The 16,984-nt window shown below is 39.8% G+C and overlaps 1 long non-coding RNA gene across 1 annotated transcript; it reads right to left on the reverse strand.

The window, feature by feature from the left end:
- Nucleotides 1–1,097: 1,097 nt before the first annotated feature.
- Nucleotides 1,098–6,194, reverse strand: LOC138959759 (uncharacterized). Its single transcript, XR_011453793.1, has 5 exons — nt 5,868–6,194; nt 5,267–5,360; nt 4,867–4,949; nt 3,638–3,684; nt 1,098–2,893 (listed from the first exon to the last, which is right to left on the reverse strand). It is a non-coding gene; the product is annotated as an uncharacterized lncRNA (long non-coding RNA).
- Between the last annotated feature and the right edge of the window lie 10,790 nt (nt 6,195–16,984).

A 16,984-nucleotide genomic window follows, 5' to 3' on the forward strand; every position in this document is an offset into this window, starting at 1 on the left:
AATCTAAATAATAAATTCTCAGCTTGTTACACAAACATTCTTAAATAATAAAAGAATTCTTTTTTCATCAAGACAAGATCAGTACAATTCGAAGTTTTGAAAGTTTGAAAAGCCCGAAAGCCGGGTCACGCAAGGTCGTGATTTTCATAGCAGATGACGGTTTATAGGCAGTCAAAAGCCATCGCTAGAGTTCTTATGAATCACATTCGTTTTTTTCGTGAAAAGTCAGAGGTACATAACGTGCTATTGCAGATAAGCTCACAGCGAGCCCCATTCAAATTACAAACTGACGACTGCATTGTGAAAAAGGGAAACTGGATCACACGGGTTCACGATGGCTCAGGGGTAAGATAAACCACGCAAAAATAAATTCTTTGAAAATTGCTCGCTCTTTACGTAGGGCACCTAGGATGTTCCCGTTTGGTGAGCGTTCAAATGGAAGGGTGTTTGTACTGTGTGTAAAAGCCTGACAGTATCTGTGATGGTTTACGGGAGGCGTACTGTGCCTTTAAGGTGACTGCAGGGCAAGTTCAATTTTGCAAGCTAAAAATAAATGTTCTACTACCTTGTCAGTCTAGATCTGGAACTCATGAAACAGCACTATTCAAATCCCCATAAAGTGAGCTGGTGTTTTTCTAGATCTAAGCATCGACCGAATTCAATAGAAATGTTCCTTGCATGGCATGATTATTTACCTAAATCTGTTATTAAGTTTGTTGAAAATCAAAGTATTCGTTTTTTGTTTGTTCGCGTGTCTGGTTTTTGCTTAGTCGATTAGCTTACACGATGTGTGGCTTTTATTTTGTAAGGGTGGTTTAGCATGTATAAAATGAGACCTAGACCACATACGCCATGAAAGTAGAGTTCCCCGTTCAATACCAAGATCATTGCCAGTATTGATATTCAGACAACTTTTGGATAAATGTGTGGGGCTGTGGTGTTGCAGTGGTAGATTAATCCGTGTGCTTTTGTGCAGGCATTTGTGAAGCAGGAACATGCAACATTTTTGACAAACATCAGGGTTGTGTGTGTGTGTGTGTGTGTGTGTGTGTGTGATAAAACCAACTAAGCTTACATCCAGCACAAAAAGCTTCAGCTCTACTTCACCAGTCAAAGACAAACGCATTGTTTTATTCAGCTTTTGACACATATATTCACTCGATCAGAATCGAACCCTCTTCGTGAATATTTTATTTCAGAAAAAAATAACATATTGATTCTACACAACAAATGGTATTGCTATATGCTATGAGTATGAACGATGAAGACTAGCAACCGAGACAGATGAGGCATCAAGTTTCTTAGCCTTTTAGCCTCTTATGTTGCATACATGTCATTTGTTTTTAATTTTTATCTCCTGATAACTGACCAGAAAGGTACGTACAAACATCGATTCTGCAACTACCTCGTAAACTTTTCGATCGCTAATAGTAATACACCAGAACTTGATACAGTATGCAACACTCACAGGCTTGATTACCTGTTGCATTGAAACGACAGAAGGAATTAAAAGACTATGTAACTGAGAGGAACCGATGTATTCAAGTTCAGAACGAAGCAGTTTCTGCCTCGGAGCCTGTATCTCATGCTATGGAGCCACTAGAAGAGAAATGTCTGGCGTAGTTTGACCCAACAGACAGAGAAGTCAAGGGGGGTAATCTATCGACAGCAGTTGTATTGCTGGTTTGTATTTGATCTTACAAACCATTCTTATTAACTTGTATAAATAGTTTATCGCTTCAGTAAACACTCATCTATTTTGAAGATTACGTAATTTTCAACAACAAAAATTTAAAAAAATTCGCAATTCAATATTTCCCGCAAATTTTACTAATCCGCAAACAATTTTGCATGAACAAGTGTTATGTTAGGGAGAGAGTACGAGTGCGTAGTTAGACATATTTTGAGTGGAGTAGCAAAAATGCTTTAGCCATGTACTAATTATGTTATTGAACTGCTTAGCGGAGATTTCCAGATCAATCATACGGCGGTGAAAGACTGGTCTCTAGTACGGTCTATACTTACAAAATATAAAAATAAACAAACAAACCAACACAAAAAAGGTTTGTGTTGCACGTAGGATTTAAGTATTTAATTGAATAGAAAAGGCAACATCGGAATAAAAACAAATCTCGTGGTTCTCTTGTCAAGGAGTATGCACAGAATATGAAAGAAGATTGTGGAGTAGGCTGCTTTCTATTCTACTGCTCTAAATTAGCAAGAGGCAAGCTTTACAATGCTATTCACACTAGGACGCAAAGCATTCAGTGCTAAAGCTCTCAAATCACAATAGTTACAAGACAAAACACACTTCTTGGGGCTACAAGAAATGTTAATATTTGTAAGCACACAATTGGACACATTTTTGTAAATATTTTTTATTGCCTCCCTTGAATAAAACTTATTAAAAAAAATATTCTGAGAAAAAAAGTTATACTTAAAAGCAAAGCTATCAAGAAATAGGTAGACAACCCGTGTAGATACCTTTATTCTTAAGACATTTTATTTTTGGAGGATGTCACTATGCAATTTTACAGATTAAAAAAAAAAAAAGCTTTAGATGATCTCCCTTGAACAAACATTTCTTGTTTTTACTATGTGTTAGTTTTAAGGGTATATAGAAGAACAATAAAGAAAAAATGCTGCAAATTGACTTGGACGTATTTACAATTTAATTAAACAAAATGTTTCAAATTATCTGATAATGAAATTCTACATTAAAATTAAAGCAGATCTAGGGACTTGTGCACAACATAAAACATAAGGAACTATGATCTGCATTGCTTGTTATGATGATAATGGCTGGCACCTGTCGACCGACTTGCACGCCATAATTCTATATGTTTTACTATGCGCCCTGCATGTCAATGGTCTTTCTCTGGGTGGCTCGATTCTGAGGAGATAAAGAAAATGCATTTAGTGCAAGCAGTACATAATGACAACACACATACAATTACTTAAAGCAGCTGCTGGTTTCAGAGTATTTAGTTAAAGGCCCACCCCAACTTGTTTGCCTCAATGTCGCAGATTTGGTCAGACTTTCACAATGAGTAAGATAACAAATTTAACAATGTTTTGATTTAAAAAAAAAATAGTATTCATTTTTGTTGTTTTCGGCCCCATTCACTGGGAATCTTACTCAAGGACAAGGATTTTTCTTAGGAATATTTGTATGTGAAGCTTCCAAGCCCTAGCTTCAGAAACGACCAAGAAACCCTCAATAATGGATTTTGTTGTGCATAGTGATGGCTATCCAACCGAGTGGCGGAGCACTGGTGAATCCTTTCATTCTCCTGATCGCTATGCTTGATTCTGAAATGACATTGTGGAGTTGGTAGTTATGTGAGTGTGTAGTGCCTGCTCTTCGTTGTTTAGTCGGGGGGAGGGGGGGGGGGTATTGAATCATATGATCATAAAGTAAGACTTCACTGTGATGTGCAGAGATTTAGTCAGGTACACAACATTGCTATGCTATCACGAAATTAGATGTTCTATCCTCTAGATGGGCTACACAACTACATCAGATGTCATGGTTGGGTTTTCGCAAGTCAGCAACATGTTTTGAAGTTCTCATTGGGTAATCACGGCTGACATCAAACACAGAAAAGGTGGAAAAAACATAAATCAATGAACTCACCTTCCCTGCATTGTTATACTAGCCATATGGGTCTGCCGAAGTAGCTCCTGCACATATTGAATTAAGTATTCATGTTATTGTTAGGATCACACTTTTTTCTGGTACATGTATATCAGACTGGAAAGTTTCTCAAGACTTGAAGAATTCAAGAGCTTGCCTATCCCCAATAAAAAAAAAAATTTAGTATGCAAGTATTTTCAGGGTCTCAAGGTTTTGATATGAAGTCTGTTCCTCTGGGGTCATGGAGAAACAAATTACAAATGAGAAAATACTGTTACACAACAAATTCCGACCAATTTAGGACACACCATAACATAACTCACAAACAAACAACAGCAATACAATAATTAGTCTGCAAATACCTAAACGTCGTTCACACTAGGTATACAAAAATAAAAAAGCACATTCAGGCAGGTTTGACAAGTAGACCATTCCAGCTGCTGTTCCAGACCAAAGGCCATGTTTCCCCTTACTCTGTGATTGTAATCATAATTAATGTTTATGAATGACTTCAGTTTTTCTAAGTAAATCTCTCGTTGTAATTACTGGTAAATGTATTATCCCAATTAAGATATCCTCACATCTAACCTGCGTAAACTTCATTTCAAGGGTTTTAATTTTTTTTTTAGCTGGCCAAGAAATTATAAGCATTCCTCAATTATGTTCCTGTCAGACTCAATGAGCTAATCTTATAAAAAAAAATTAAAAAAGGTAGCATCTTATAATATTCTCACGTGAATTATAGCTAATCAGAAAACTAGTATTTAATTTTTGTTTAAACTCAAACTGAAAATACAGGCATGCAACATTATCCTTGCTGTTTTGTGATAACCCTTACCATCAACTATTCTATTTCATTTCCATCTTAACAGGCGTAGCACCTCTCTGGAAGCCAAAAGAACACTTTAAATCCACCCCCCCCCCCCCCCCAGTACTGAGTAAACATTGCTGTGCATATTTTTTTTTAAAACAATGCCTGAGTCTCCAGTCACCTGTTTATGTTGTTGTCCTTGTACTTCACTTGTAGCTTAGCTGTTCAAGAAACTGTTTCTCTGATCACATGATCAAAATTCAAATACTTAATAAACCAATTTTGATTCTATTTCTTCAATAATACGTTGAACGTCTGCATATGTAATTGCCACAATTTACAGAGTTTCTGAATAAATGCTGCAAAAAAAACCAACAGAGTGAACAGTTTGTAAATATACTAACATACCTATATTTACCTTATGACATGTGTGGTACAGTGGCTGCTAAAACGTCCGTTACACCTGTCTGCATATATATTAGGTGACAGCCCTGATGGAGACTGAAAAAAAAGTTCCTTTGTCAGTACCCTGTGTATGAGTGTGGTCGGGTATGTTCTGGAACAATTAGAGCACTCCCTATGACCATATGTTGCACGGAGGGTAGGGGGGGGGGGGGGGGCTTTTAGAGGTGTAGTTGTTGGACTGTAGTGTAGAGGCTGATTGGCAGTGCTATGGGGTGAGGGTGGAGCTGGGGCGGAGAATATATCGTATGTAATTGAATACTAATAGTAATAAGCATGATCAGTTAGACTAGAGTTAAAAACTATGTTGATCGCCAGAGACATTACATAATGTGAAATCACAAGCATTACTGTACCTTTCGTTTTGCCATTGAGATTGGTAGAAGGCATTGAGTGGTGAACACAAGTTGCATTGATCACTGCATCACCATGTGGTCAATCCCCTTTGATCTGCAGATTGCACCAGCACAACTGAACCAACACTGTGTTATGATCGTAAACAGCCCACATGGCCAATAAATCTAAGAACACAAACACTAGATAGATCTAATCGGAGAGCCTGCAAACCGAGTCATGCTTTTTAAATTCAATGAAAATCTGTCTGTCAATGAAGCAGATAGATCTATCCTTGCGATTGTTTTTGCAAGCAGATAAATGTTAGAACGTCACTTATTCCGTTTTCATTCAACAAATTGATATTTTGCAAGATGCATTTCGTGCCAATGAGCTGAACAAACAATCAAAATCAAGCAAGTGGTACATTCTTGAAGACAAAATTCAGTCACGCAAACAAACTGAAGGGAAAAAATCTAGCTTACTGCTGTACTGATTTCGCCAAATAAATGCATTTCAGTGCATGCCGAAGTTATTCCTGCTTTGATTCCAATCATTCTAATTGATCTGAATGCAAAAAATATACGTAAACGAGCTGATCAAAATGAGTAACATTGCACCTGCCTATAGACTGTACTGCGAAAGCGAAGGTCGTCTGCGACTGGAGATTTTGAAGTCGAACAGCGTCGTTTCTTCACTCTCAGCGGTTGTCTTCATCGGAAAAGTGAAAAGCCTGACTTGCAATCTAGCGAAAGACACATTCTGTCTTTCCGTTCGGGCGTTGTTTTTGTGTACAATCTCTGAAAATGTTATTTCGAAAAAGGCGGCCGTCATTGTTTTGGGGTTTCCGCCTAGTGGTGTTTTAAACCGGTTTCAGACCGGAACACACTGAGGAGATGAGAACAAAATGGCAGCCCCCATGAAATCCGAAAGGTCACGGAAAAAAGTCGTGAATTGTTCACGTGTTTTCCAACCAAAATAGTTTGAGTTCCCCCCCACAAATGGGATAGCCGAGACTAAAAACTGGCGGCCACCATGTGCTAAGTCCCAAACCCTACTACAAGTTGTGAAAAAGGGGTGCATGCGTGCGTGCGAGCGGGTGTGTGTGAGTGTTGTGGAACGTCTTTCATCTTTTTATATTTAGTCAAGTTTTGACTAAATATTTTAACATCGAGGGGGAATCGAAACGAGGGTCGTGGTGTATGTGCGTGTGTGCGTGCGTGTGTGCGTGTGTGTGTGTGTGTGTGTGTGTGTGTAGAGCGATTCAGACTAAACTACTGGACCGATCTTTATGAAATTTGACATGAGAGTTCCTGGGTATGAAATCCCCGAACGTTTTTTTCATTTTTTTGATAAATGTCTTTGATGACGTCATATCCGGCTTTTCGTGAAAGTTGAGGCGGCACTGTCACGCCCTCATTTTTCAACCAAATTGGTTGAAAGTTTGGTCAAGTAATTTTCGACGAAGCCCGGACTTCGGTATTGCATTTCAGCTTGGTGGCTTAAAAATTAATTAATGACTTTGGTCATTAAAAATCTGAAAATTGTAAAAAAAAATAAAAATTTATAAAACGATCCAAATTTACGTTTATCTTATTCTCCATCATTTGCTGATTCCAAAAACATATAAATATGTTATATTCGGATTAAAAACAAGCTCTGAAAATTAAATATATAAAAATTATTATCAAAATTTTTTTGAAATCAATTTAAAAACACTTTCATCTTATTCCTTGTCGGTTCCTGATTCCAAAAATATATAGATATGATATGTTTGGATTAAAAACACGCTCAGAAAGTTAAAACGAAGAGAGGTACAGAAAAGCCTGCTATCCTTCTCAGCGCAACGAATACCCCGCTCTTCTTGTCAATTCCACGGGCACTGCCTTTGCCACGGGCGGTGGAGTGACGATGCTACGAGTATACGGTCTTGCTGCGTTGCGTTGCGTTCAGTTTCATTCTGTGAGTTCGACAGCTACTTGACTAAATATTGTATTTTCGCCTTACGCGACTTGTTTTTATATACTGTTTTGTACAGTGTGATATTATTAGTTATCGTTAGATTTGACTGTGATATCAACATTTATCAGTCTGAATGTCTCGAAAGGCTGAATCATATCAGATCTCGGCGATTTGATTGTGATATCAACATTTATAAGAATAAGAATAAGAATAAGAATACTTTATTATCTCATAGAGAAATTCAGGCGTGGTACATAACAATAATACAAACAGGACATTGTTTTTACATAAGACATATAGCACTATATAACAGGGCAGGTTATAAACACACCTCCCACATACCTTTCTGGCCATTCCTTGCATTGTGCTTACGCATTCAGTCATGAACACATCCATGTCTCACTTACACATCGCACACATGGACATTCTTATACGCTCAACTTACCCATTCACACATGGACATTCGACCACGCTCCACTTACACATTCTTATACGCTCCACTGACACATTCACACATGGGCATTCTTATATGCTCCACTTACACATTCCCACATGGACATTCGACTACGCCCACTTACACATTCCCACATGAACATCTTTAAAGCACTGCGCTTACATATTCTCGCACACCTACGCGTATAACGGACTATGGCTAAACATCATTGCAAAAAATCATAGCATACAATATATCACAGAAAAAATACGGACGTACATAAAACCAATACATACATGTACATTACTACTGATTGCACTGGCAGAAGAGGGGCTGAGTCGGGTATGTGGATGTGTTTACATGTTGCCAAGGGTGATGGATTTGGGGATGAAGCTGTTTTGCAGCCTGAGTGTCCTAGCTTTGTGCGTGCGAAGTCTACGGCCAGAGGGAAGGAGTTCATAGAGGTGGGCAAGGACATGGGACCTATCTGAAGCTATCCGCCTACTCTTTCTCACCACACGCTTTTCATACAGGGACTCCACACTTGCTTGCTGCCTGCCAATCACCTTGCTACTGACATTCACCATTCGCACTAAGACATTCCTGTTCTTCACACTCAGACCTCCATACCAGGACACAAAACCAAAAGTGATGACAGACTCGATGAAAGAGCGGTAGAAAGTTTGAAGGATAGAAGGGTTCACATTCAACTTCCTAAGTTTCTGAAGGCAGTAGATGCGTGACTGACATTTTTTGTGTATGAGGGTGGTGTTTGCATTGAAGGACAGCTTATCATCGATAACTGTGCCAAGATACTTATATTCAGTCACACGCTCAACAGTCACACCATCAATCATCAGGTCAGGGACAGGGGCAGGGTTTCTTCTAAAGTCTATCAGAAGTTCTTTGGTCTTTGTCACATTTAGGTCTAAAAAGTTGTCTTTACACCAGGCGTTGAAACGTTCTACTTCTGCAAAGTAAGTTGCGTCACTATTGGAGAGATCTTCTAGCGCTGTATCATCTGAATATTTGATAAGAAGGGTGGAGTCAGTGCCACTGCAGTCGTTAGTGTAGAGTGTGAACAACACAGGGGAGATAACTGTACCCTGTGGAGAGCCTATGGAGGTAGACCTAAGGGAAGAGAGAGCTGTCTGAAAGCGGACTGACTGGGTTCTGTTAACGAGAAAGCTGAAATCATATCAGATCGAGATCTGATCTGATATGATTCAGCCTTTCGAGACATTCAGACTGATAAATGTTGATATCACAGTCAAATCTAACGATAACGATTGTATCGCATTCGATGTCGGAACAGTAGGAATCATAAACCTACCTGAGAAGTCAAACAAACGGAAGGGAGGCTACTGCGTTGTATTTAATGTTGGAAATGTTGGATTGTCTTTTCCTGCTTTCGTAACTTTGCTGCTCTTACTTTTATTTTTCAGTAACTGGTTCTTTTTCTCAGACAAAATAAGGCCTTTATAATGAAAAAAGAACAAATTATACGGTCAAAACAGATCACCAACAAAGGCTGACAAGTTCAGTGGAGTTGCCAGTAAGAAGGAACAGCGAAGAATGTCCCAGTTACTTCCTCAGTCGTACTCTTTTTATATTTAGTCAAGTTTTGACTAAATATTTTAACATCGAGGGGGAATCGAAACGAGGGTATGGTGTATGTGCGTCTGTCTGTGTGTGTGTGTAGAGCGATTCAGACTAAACTACTGGACCGATCTTTACGAAATTTGACATGAGAGTTCCTGGGTATGAAATGCCCGAACGTTTTTTTCATTTTTTTGATAAATGTCTTTGATGACGTCATATCCGGCTTTTCGTGAAAGTTGAGGCGGCACTGTCACGCCCTCATTTTTCAACCAAATTGGTTGAAATTTTGGTCAAGTAATCTTCGACGAAGCCCGGGGTTCGGTATTGCATTTCAGCTTGGTGGCTTAAAAATTAATTAATGACTTTGGTCATTAAAAATCGGAAAATTGTAAAAAAAAATAAAAATTTATAAAACGATCCAAATTTACGTTTATCTTAATCTCCATCATTTTCTGATTCCAAAAACATATAAATATGTTATATTCGGATTCAAAACAAGCTCTGAAAATTAAATATATAAAAATTATTATCAAAATTAAATTGTCCAAATCAATTTAAAAACACTTTCATCTTATTCCTTGTCGGTTCCTGATTCCAAAAACATATAGATATGATATGTTTGGATTAAAAACACGCTCAGAAAGTTAAAACAAAGAGAGGGACAGAAAAGCGTGCTATCCTTCTTAGCGCAACTACTACCCCGCTCTTCTTGTCAATTTCACTGCCTTTGCCATGAGCGGTGGACTGACGATGCTACGAGTATACGGTCTTGCTGAAAAATGGCATTGCGTTCAGTTTCATTCTGTGAGTTCGACAGCTACTTGACTAAATATTGTATTTTCGCCTTACGCGACTTGTTTGACTGTTCGATTTGGCAATTCTGAACGATGGCAGGAACTGAAGTGCGTCGGGCAGTATCAGCGAAGTCCTCTGGCTCATTTTCTGTGCCCAAGAAAGCTTCCAGGTATTTGACGGTATCGGCGGACTGCATTATTATAATGTTGTCGAAGCTCAGTCTCGCTTACGACGCATCCAAAATGATAATGTAATATATTAAATCAAAGGCACTCTTATATATATATGTAATCACAGTCCACGTGTGGGCTTCGAATAAACAAGAACTTCCTTTATTTGACTTGTTTGCATTTGTGTGTGTGTGTTTGTGTGTGTGAGTATATGTCTGTGTGTGTGTGTGTGTGTGTGTGTGTGTGTGTGTGTGTGTGTGTGTGTGTGTGTGTGTGTGTGTGCGTGCCGGCTTGTGTTTGTTTGCCTGCCTTGTCTGTCTGCCTGTCTACCTGCATGTCTGTGTGTGTGTGTGTGTGTGTGTGTGTGTGTGTGTGTGTGTGTGTGTGTGTGTGTGTGTGTGTGTGTGTGTATCTGTTAATTACTTATCATTGATATGAAACATGTTTTAGTAAACCGTTGCGTTTGAGATAAAATAACGATGCATTGAATATTCCCTAGTCGTCTCTTAAGCTCACAAACACCAGAAAAATTTTCGTAACGAAAGCCATGGGAATAAAAACTATAAGTACCCAAGTGTGCCAAACAGACAAGACCGACAGGTTTTTTGGGGTCATTTTACGTTATTTGTATTTTTGACCAAAATATGACATTTTACACCGATCGAGACAGTCAGTGTTCCCCCGAGACCGAGCTGGCGGTCGAGGTGAACAATGACTGTCGAGATCTGTAAAATGTCATATTTTGGTCAAAAATACAAATAACATTTATGTATCGATCGATTCTGGTCAGAATTCCTTTGGGTTTTTGAGTCACTTGAGAAAAAGTGACTCTATGTAATCGGTCAGTGTTAGTCTGTCCGGCCGGCCGTCCGGCCGGCCGGCCGTCCGTAGACACCACCTTAACGTTGGACTTTTCTCGGAAACTATCAAAGCGATCCGGCTCATATTTTGTTTAGTCGTGACCTCCAATGACCTCTACACTTTAACGATGGTTTCGTTGACCTTTGACCTTTTTCAAGGTCACAGGTCAGCGTCAAAGGAAAAATTAGACATTTTATATCTTTGACAAAGTTCATCGGATGTGATTGAAACTTTGTAGGATTATTCTTTACATCAAAGTATTTACATCTGTAGCCTTTTACGAACGTTATCAGAAAAACAAGGGAGATAACTAGCCTTTTCTGTTCGGCAACACACAACTTAACGTTGGGCTTTTCTCGGAAACTATAAAAGTGACCGGGCTCAAATTTTATGTGAACGTGACTCCCAGTGACCTCTACACTTTGACGTCTGCTTTGGTGACCTTTGACCTTTTTCAAGGTCACAGGTATGTCTTGAAGGAAAAAAATTGAAATATCATATCTCTGAAACTATTCATCGGATTTGATTCAAACTTTATAGGATTATTCTTTACATCAAATTATTTACATCTGTATTGTGTTGTGAATAGCAATTTCTTCCTGTCCATCTGATGCCTCATATAATATTCAGAACTGCGAAAGTGACTCGATCGAGCGTTTGCTCTTCTTGTTTATAATTGAACGCACACAAACATGCACTATTTCGTAGTCTCGGCTGGCCGCCTAAATATTATTAGTTATCGCCTCGATCTGATATGATTCAGCCTTTCGAGACATTCAGACTGATAAATGTTGATATCACGGTCAAATCTAACGATAAAGATTTTATCGCATTCGATTTCGGAACAGTAGGAACCATTAACCTGTGTCTCCAGAAGTCGGACAAACGCAAGGGAGGCTACTGCCATGTTGGAAATGTTAGATTTGTCTTTTCCTGCTTTCGCACTGAACTTCGTTGCTCTTACTTTTATTTTTCAGTAACAGTTTCTTTTTCTCAGACAAAAATAACGCATTTAAAATGCAAACAGAACAAAAATATACGGTCTAAACAGATCACAAGCAAAGGCTAACAAGTTCAGTGGAGTTGGAAGGAACAGCGAAGTACAAAAGTCCCAGTTACTTCATCAGTCCGGCGTAGACTTTTTGACTGTGCGATTTGGCAATTCTGAACGATGGCAGGAACTGAAGTGCGCCAGGCTGTATCAGTGAAGTCCTCTGGCTGATTTTCTGTGTCCAAGAAAGCTTCCAGGTATTTTTTGGCGTCGACGGACTGCATAATAATGTTGTCGAAGCTCAGACCAACTGAGTGCAGACGACGCATCCAAAATGGCGTCCTCCGAAGGCGCTGTCAACTGTATGAAATTGAAAGATGCCTAGGGTTGATGTTGTATGGCTACGACTAAGAAGGGTGGAGAATGGTTCATGCAGGTGCGAACTGTTTAAATCGTCTGCTTATTTCCTGCCTGTTTGTGAGTGATGTGCGTAGAAACACTGTAAGAGATCTCACAGTTTTCTGAGTACTGGTACTTTCAAGGTCAGCCTTGTTTATGGCTGTTCCAACCTCCTCAGTCGGTAAGATTGTAACATTCTTTTCTACTGCTTCTCTGTTAAAGCTGGGTGGGAGAAGTTGTTTTTTCGTCATTGCACAGCTTAATCTTTCTGATGCAGTTAATTTCCTATTATAAATTTGTGATTTTAAAAGAAGGGAGACATTTGTTTCCTTCAGGTGAGATTTTTTTCTTCAAAACTAAAATTCATCGTTCTTAAAACCTTTTGATAATGCGACCACCAAACCACTGAACATCCCCTCTCCCCATTCCATCCTCCCACCCCATGTATGTTGTAATTGTCCAAGTGTGCTTTTCTGTTATATGATTCTGTCTTTTCGGTTAGGTGATGTCCTGTAATGTACACCATATACATGTAAAAATAAAAAATAAAACTGTACAAAAAGAGAATAAAAAAAATAAAAATAAAAATAAAAATTCATAAACTACTTCCTGCACGATATCAAATTCACTAGGCACTTCCTGCGCGATATCAAATTCACTAGGCACTTCCTGCGCGATATCAAATTCACTAGGCACTTCCTGCGCGATATCAAATTCACTAGGCACTTCCTGCGCGATATCAAATTCACTAGGCACTTCCTGCGCGATATCAAATTCACTAGGCACTTCCTGCGCGATATCAAATTCACTAGGCACTTCCTGCACGATATCAAATTCACTAGGCACTTCCTGCACGATATCAAATTCACTAGGCACTTTCTGCACGATATCAAATTCACTAGGCACTTCCTGCACGATATTAAATTCACTAGGCACTTCCTGCACGATATCAAATTCACTAGGCACTTCCTGCACGATATCAAATTCACTAGGTACTTCCTGCACGATATCAAATTCACTAGGCACTTCCTGCACGATATCAAATTCACTAGGCACTTCCTGCACGATATCAAATTCACTAGGCACTTCCTGCGCGATATCAAATTCACTAGGCACTTCCTGCACGATATCAAATTCACTAGGCACTTCCTGCACGATATCAAATTCACTAGGCACTTCCTGCGCGATATCAAATTCACTAGGCACTTCCTGCGCGATATCAAATTCACTAGGCACTTCCTGCGCGATATCAAATTCACTAGGCACTTCCTGCACGATATCAAATTCACTAGGCACTTCCTGCACGATATCAAATTCACTAGGCACTTCCTGCACAATATCAAATTCACTAGGCACTTCCTGCACGATATCAAATTCACTAGGCACTTCCTGCACGATATCAAATTCACTAGGCACTTCCTGCGCGATATCAAATTCACTAGGCACTTCCTGCGCGATATCAAATTCACTAGGCACTTCCTGCGCGATATCAAATTCACTAGGCACTTCCTGCGCGATATCAAATTCACTAGGCACTTCCTGCGCGATATCAAATTCACTAGGCACTTCCTGCGCGATATCAAATTCACTAGGCACTTCCTGCACGATATCAAATTCACTAGGCACTTCCTGCACGATATCAAATTCACTAGGCACTTTCTGCACGATATCAAATTCACTAGGCACTTCCTGCACGATATTAAATTCACTAGGCACTTCCTGCACGATATCAAATTCACTAGGCACTTCCTGCACGATATCAAATTCACTAGGCACTTCCTGCACGATATCAAATTCACTAGGCACTTCCTGCACGATATCAAATTTACTAGGCACTTCCTGCGCGATATCAAATTCACTAGGCACTTCCTGCGCGATATCAAATTCACTAGGCACTTCCTGCGCGATATCAAATTCACTAGGCACTTCCTGCGCGATATCAAATTCACTAGGCACTTCCTGCGCGATATCAAATTCACTAGGCACTTCCTGCACGATATCAAATTCACTAGGCACTTCCTGCGCGATATCAAATTCACTAGGCACTTCCTGCACGATATCAAATTCACTAGGCACTTCCTGCGCGATATCAAATTCACTAGGCACTTCCTGCACGATATCAAATTCACTAGGCACTTCCTGCACAATATCAAATTCACTAGGCACTTCCTGCGCGATATCAAATTCACTAGGCACTTCCTGCGCGATATCAAATTCACTAGGCACTTCCTGCGCGATATCAAATTCACTAGGCACTTCCTGCGCGATATCAAATTCACTAGGCACTTCCTGCGCGATATCAAATTCACTAGGCACTTCCTGCGCGATATCAAATTCACTAGGCACTTCCTGCGCGATATCAAATTCACTAGGCACTTCCTGCGCGATATCAAATTCACTAGGCACTTCCTGCGCGATATCAAATTCACTAGGCACTTCCTGCGCGATATCAAATTCACTAGGCACTTCCTGCGCGATATCAAATTCACTAGGCACTTCCTGCGCGATATCAAATTCACTAGGCACTTCCTGCACGATATCAAATTCACTAGGCACTTCCTGCACGATATCAAATTCACTAGGCACTTTCTGCACGATATCAAATTCACTAGGCACTTCCTGCACGATATTAAATTCACTAGGCACTTCCTGCACGATATCAAATTCACTAGGCACTTCCTGCACGATATCAAATTCACTAGGCACTTCCTGCACGATATCAAATTCACTAGGCACTTCCTGCACGATATCAAATTCACTAGGCACTTCCTGCGCGATATCAAATTCACTAGGCACTTCCTGCGCGATATCAAATTCACTAGGCACTTCCTGCGCGATATCAAATTCACTAGGCACTTCCTGCGCGATATCAAATTCACTAGGCACTTCCTGCGCGATATCAAATTCACTAGGCACTTCCTGCGCGATATCAAATTCACTAGGCACTTCCTGCACGATATCAAATTCACTAGGCACTTCCTGCGCGATATCAAATTCACTAGGCACTTCCTGCACGATATCAAATTCACTAGGCACTTCCTGCACGATATCAAATTCACTAGGCACTTCCTGCGCGATATCAAATTCACTAGGCACTTCCTGCGCGATATCAAATTCACTAGGCACTTCCTGCGCGATATCAAATTCACTAGGCACTTCCTGCGCGATATCAAATTCACTAGGCACTTCCTGCGCGATATCAAATTCACTAGGCACTTCCTGCGCGATATCAAATTCACTAGGCACTTCCTGCGCGATATCAAATTCACTAGGCACTTCCTGCACGATATCAAATTCACTAGGCACTTCCTGCGCGATATCAAATTCACTAGGCACTTCTTGCACGATATCAAATTCACTAGGCACTTCCTGCACGATATCAAATTCACTAGGCACTTCCTGCACGATATCAAATTCACTAGGCACTTCCTGCACGATATCAAATTCACTAGGCACTTCCTGCACGATATCAAATTCACTAGGCACTTCCTGCACGATATCAAATTCACTAGGCACTTCCTGCACGATATCAAATTCACTAGGCACTTCCTGCGTGATATCAAGACCCTTGGTGCTTTCCGTGCAGAGGGGATACTTTGTGTGTGTGCCTTTTCGTTGTTGTTGATGTCGTTTTAATTATTTTCTTAACAGACACTATTATCAATCTGATACATTGATACGTTATAAAAAAAATATTAAAAAATCACTCTGCGGAGAAAGAAGTAAGTATGTTGAATTGTGGTATCAGTCCGAGTGAAGGGGTGTTCCTTAACCTTTGTGAAAGCCTTGGCACAGCTGAGATGGTTACCTAATTATTTTTTTCACTAAGAAAAGAACTGTACCTTTAATGCGACCCCATTACAGATTTGTACAGATTTACAGCCTGTATTGAGGTTCATTTTCCTTATTGTGTTCTGCTCGTGTGGTGAATTATATTACACACGGAAAAATACTTTCAGCTTGGATTTTCCGCATGGCCTTTCTGCTCCACCGACTTCAGAAAAATAAATGTGTGTGTGTGTGTATGTGCGTGCGTGCGTGTGTGGTGTGTGTATGGTGTGTGTGTGTAAGTGCGTGTGTGTGTGTGTGTGTATGTGCGTGCGTGCGTGTGTGGTGTGTGTATGGTGTGTGTGTGTAAGTGCGTGTGTGTGATGGTGCGTGTGTGTGTGTGTGTGGGTGTGTGTGTGTGTGCTTGCGTATGTAGGCCTAAGAACAAGAACAAGAACAAGAACAAATGTTTATTGTCCTCAAACCAAAAAGGTTATTGACACATTGCTATGAATTCTAAAGCATTCTGCGACAAACCTTCCGAGACATATTTGAACATCTTTGTCCATAAATATTTCACTTGGTTTATAATTAATATAATCTACATCAATATTAGTTACGTCTTTTTTAAACTTTTCTCTACTTTCATGGAATTTTACGCATTCATCCAGAAGATGATATTCATCTTCAACAATGTTACATACCATACACAAACGATTTTCTCTTTGGATGTTATGATGTCTTCCAGTTTCTATTTTTA

The sequence above is a fragment of the Littorina saxatilis genome, linkage group LG1, assembly GCF_037325665.1.
Source record: "Littorina saxatilis isolate snail1 linkage group LG1, US_GU_Lsax_2.0, whole genome shotgun sequence".
NCBI lineage: Eukaryota > Metazoa > Mollusca > Gastropoda > Littorinimorpha > Littorinidae > Littorina > Littorina saxatilis.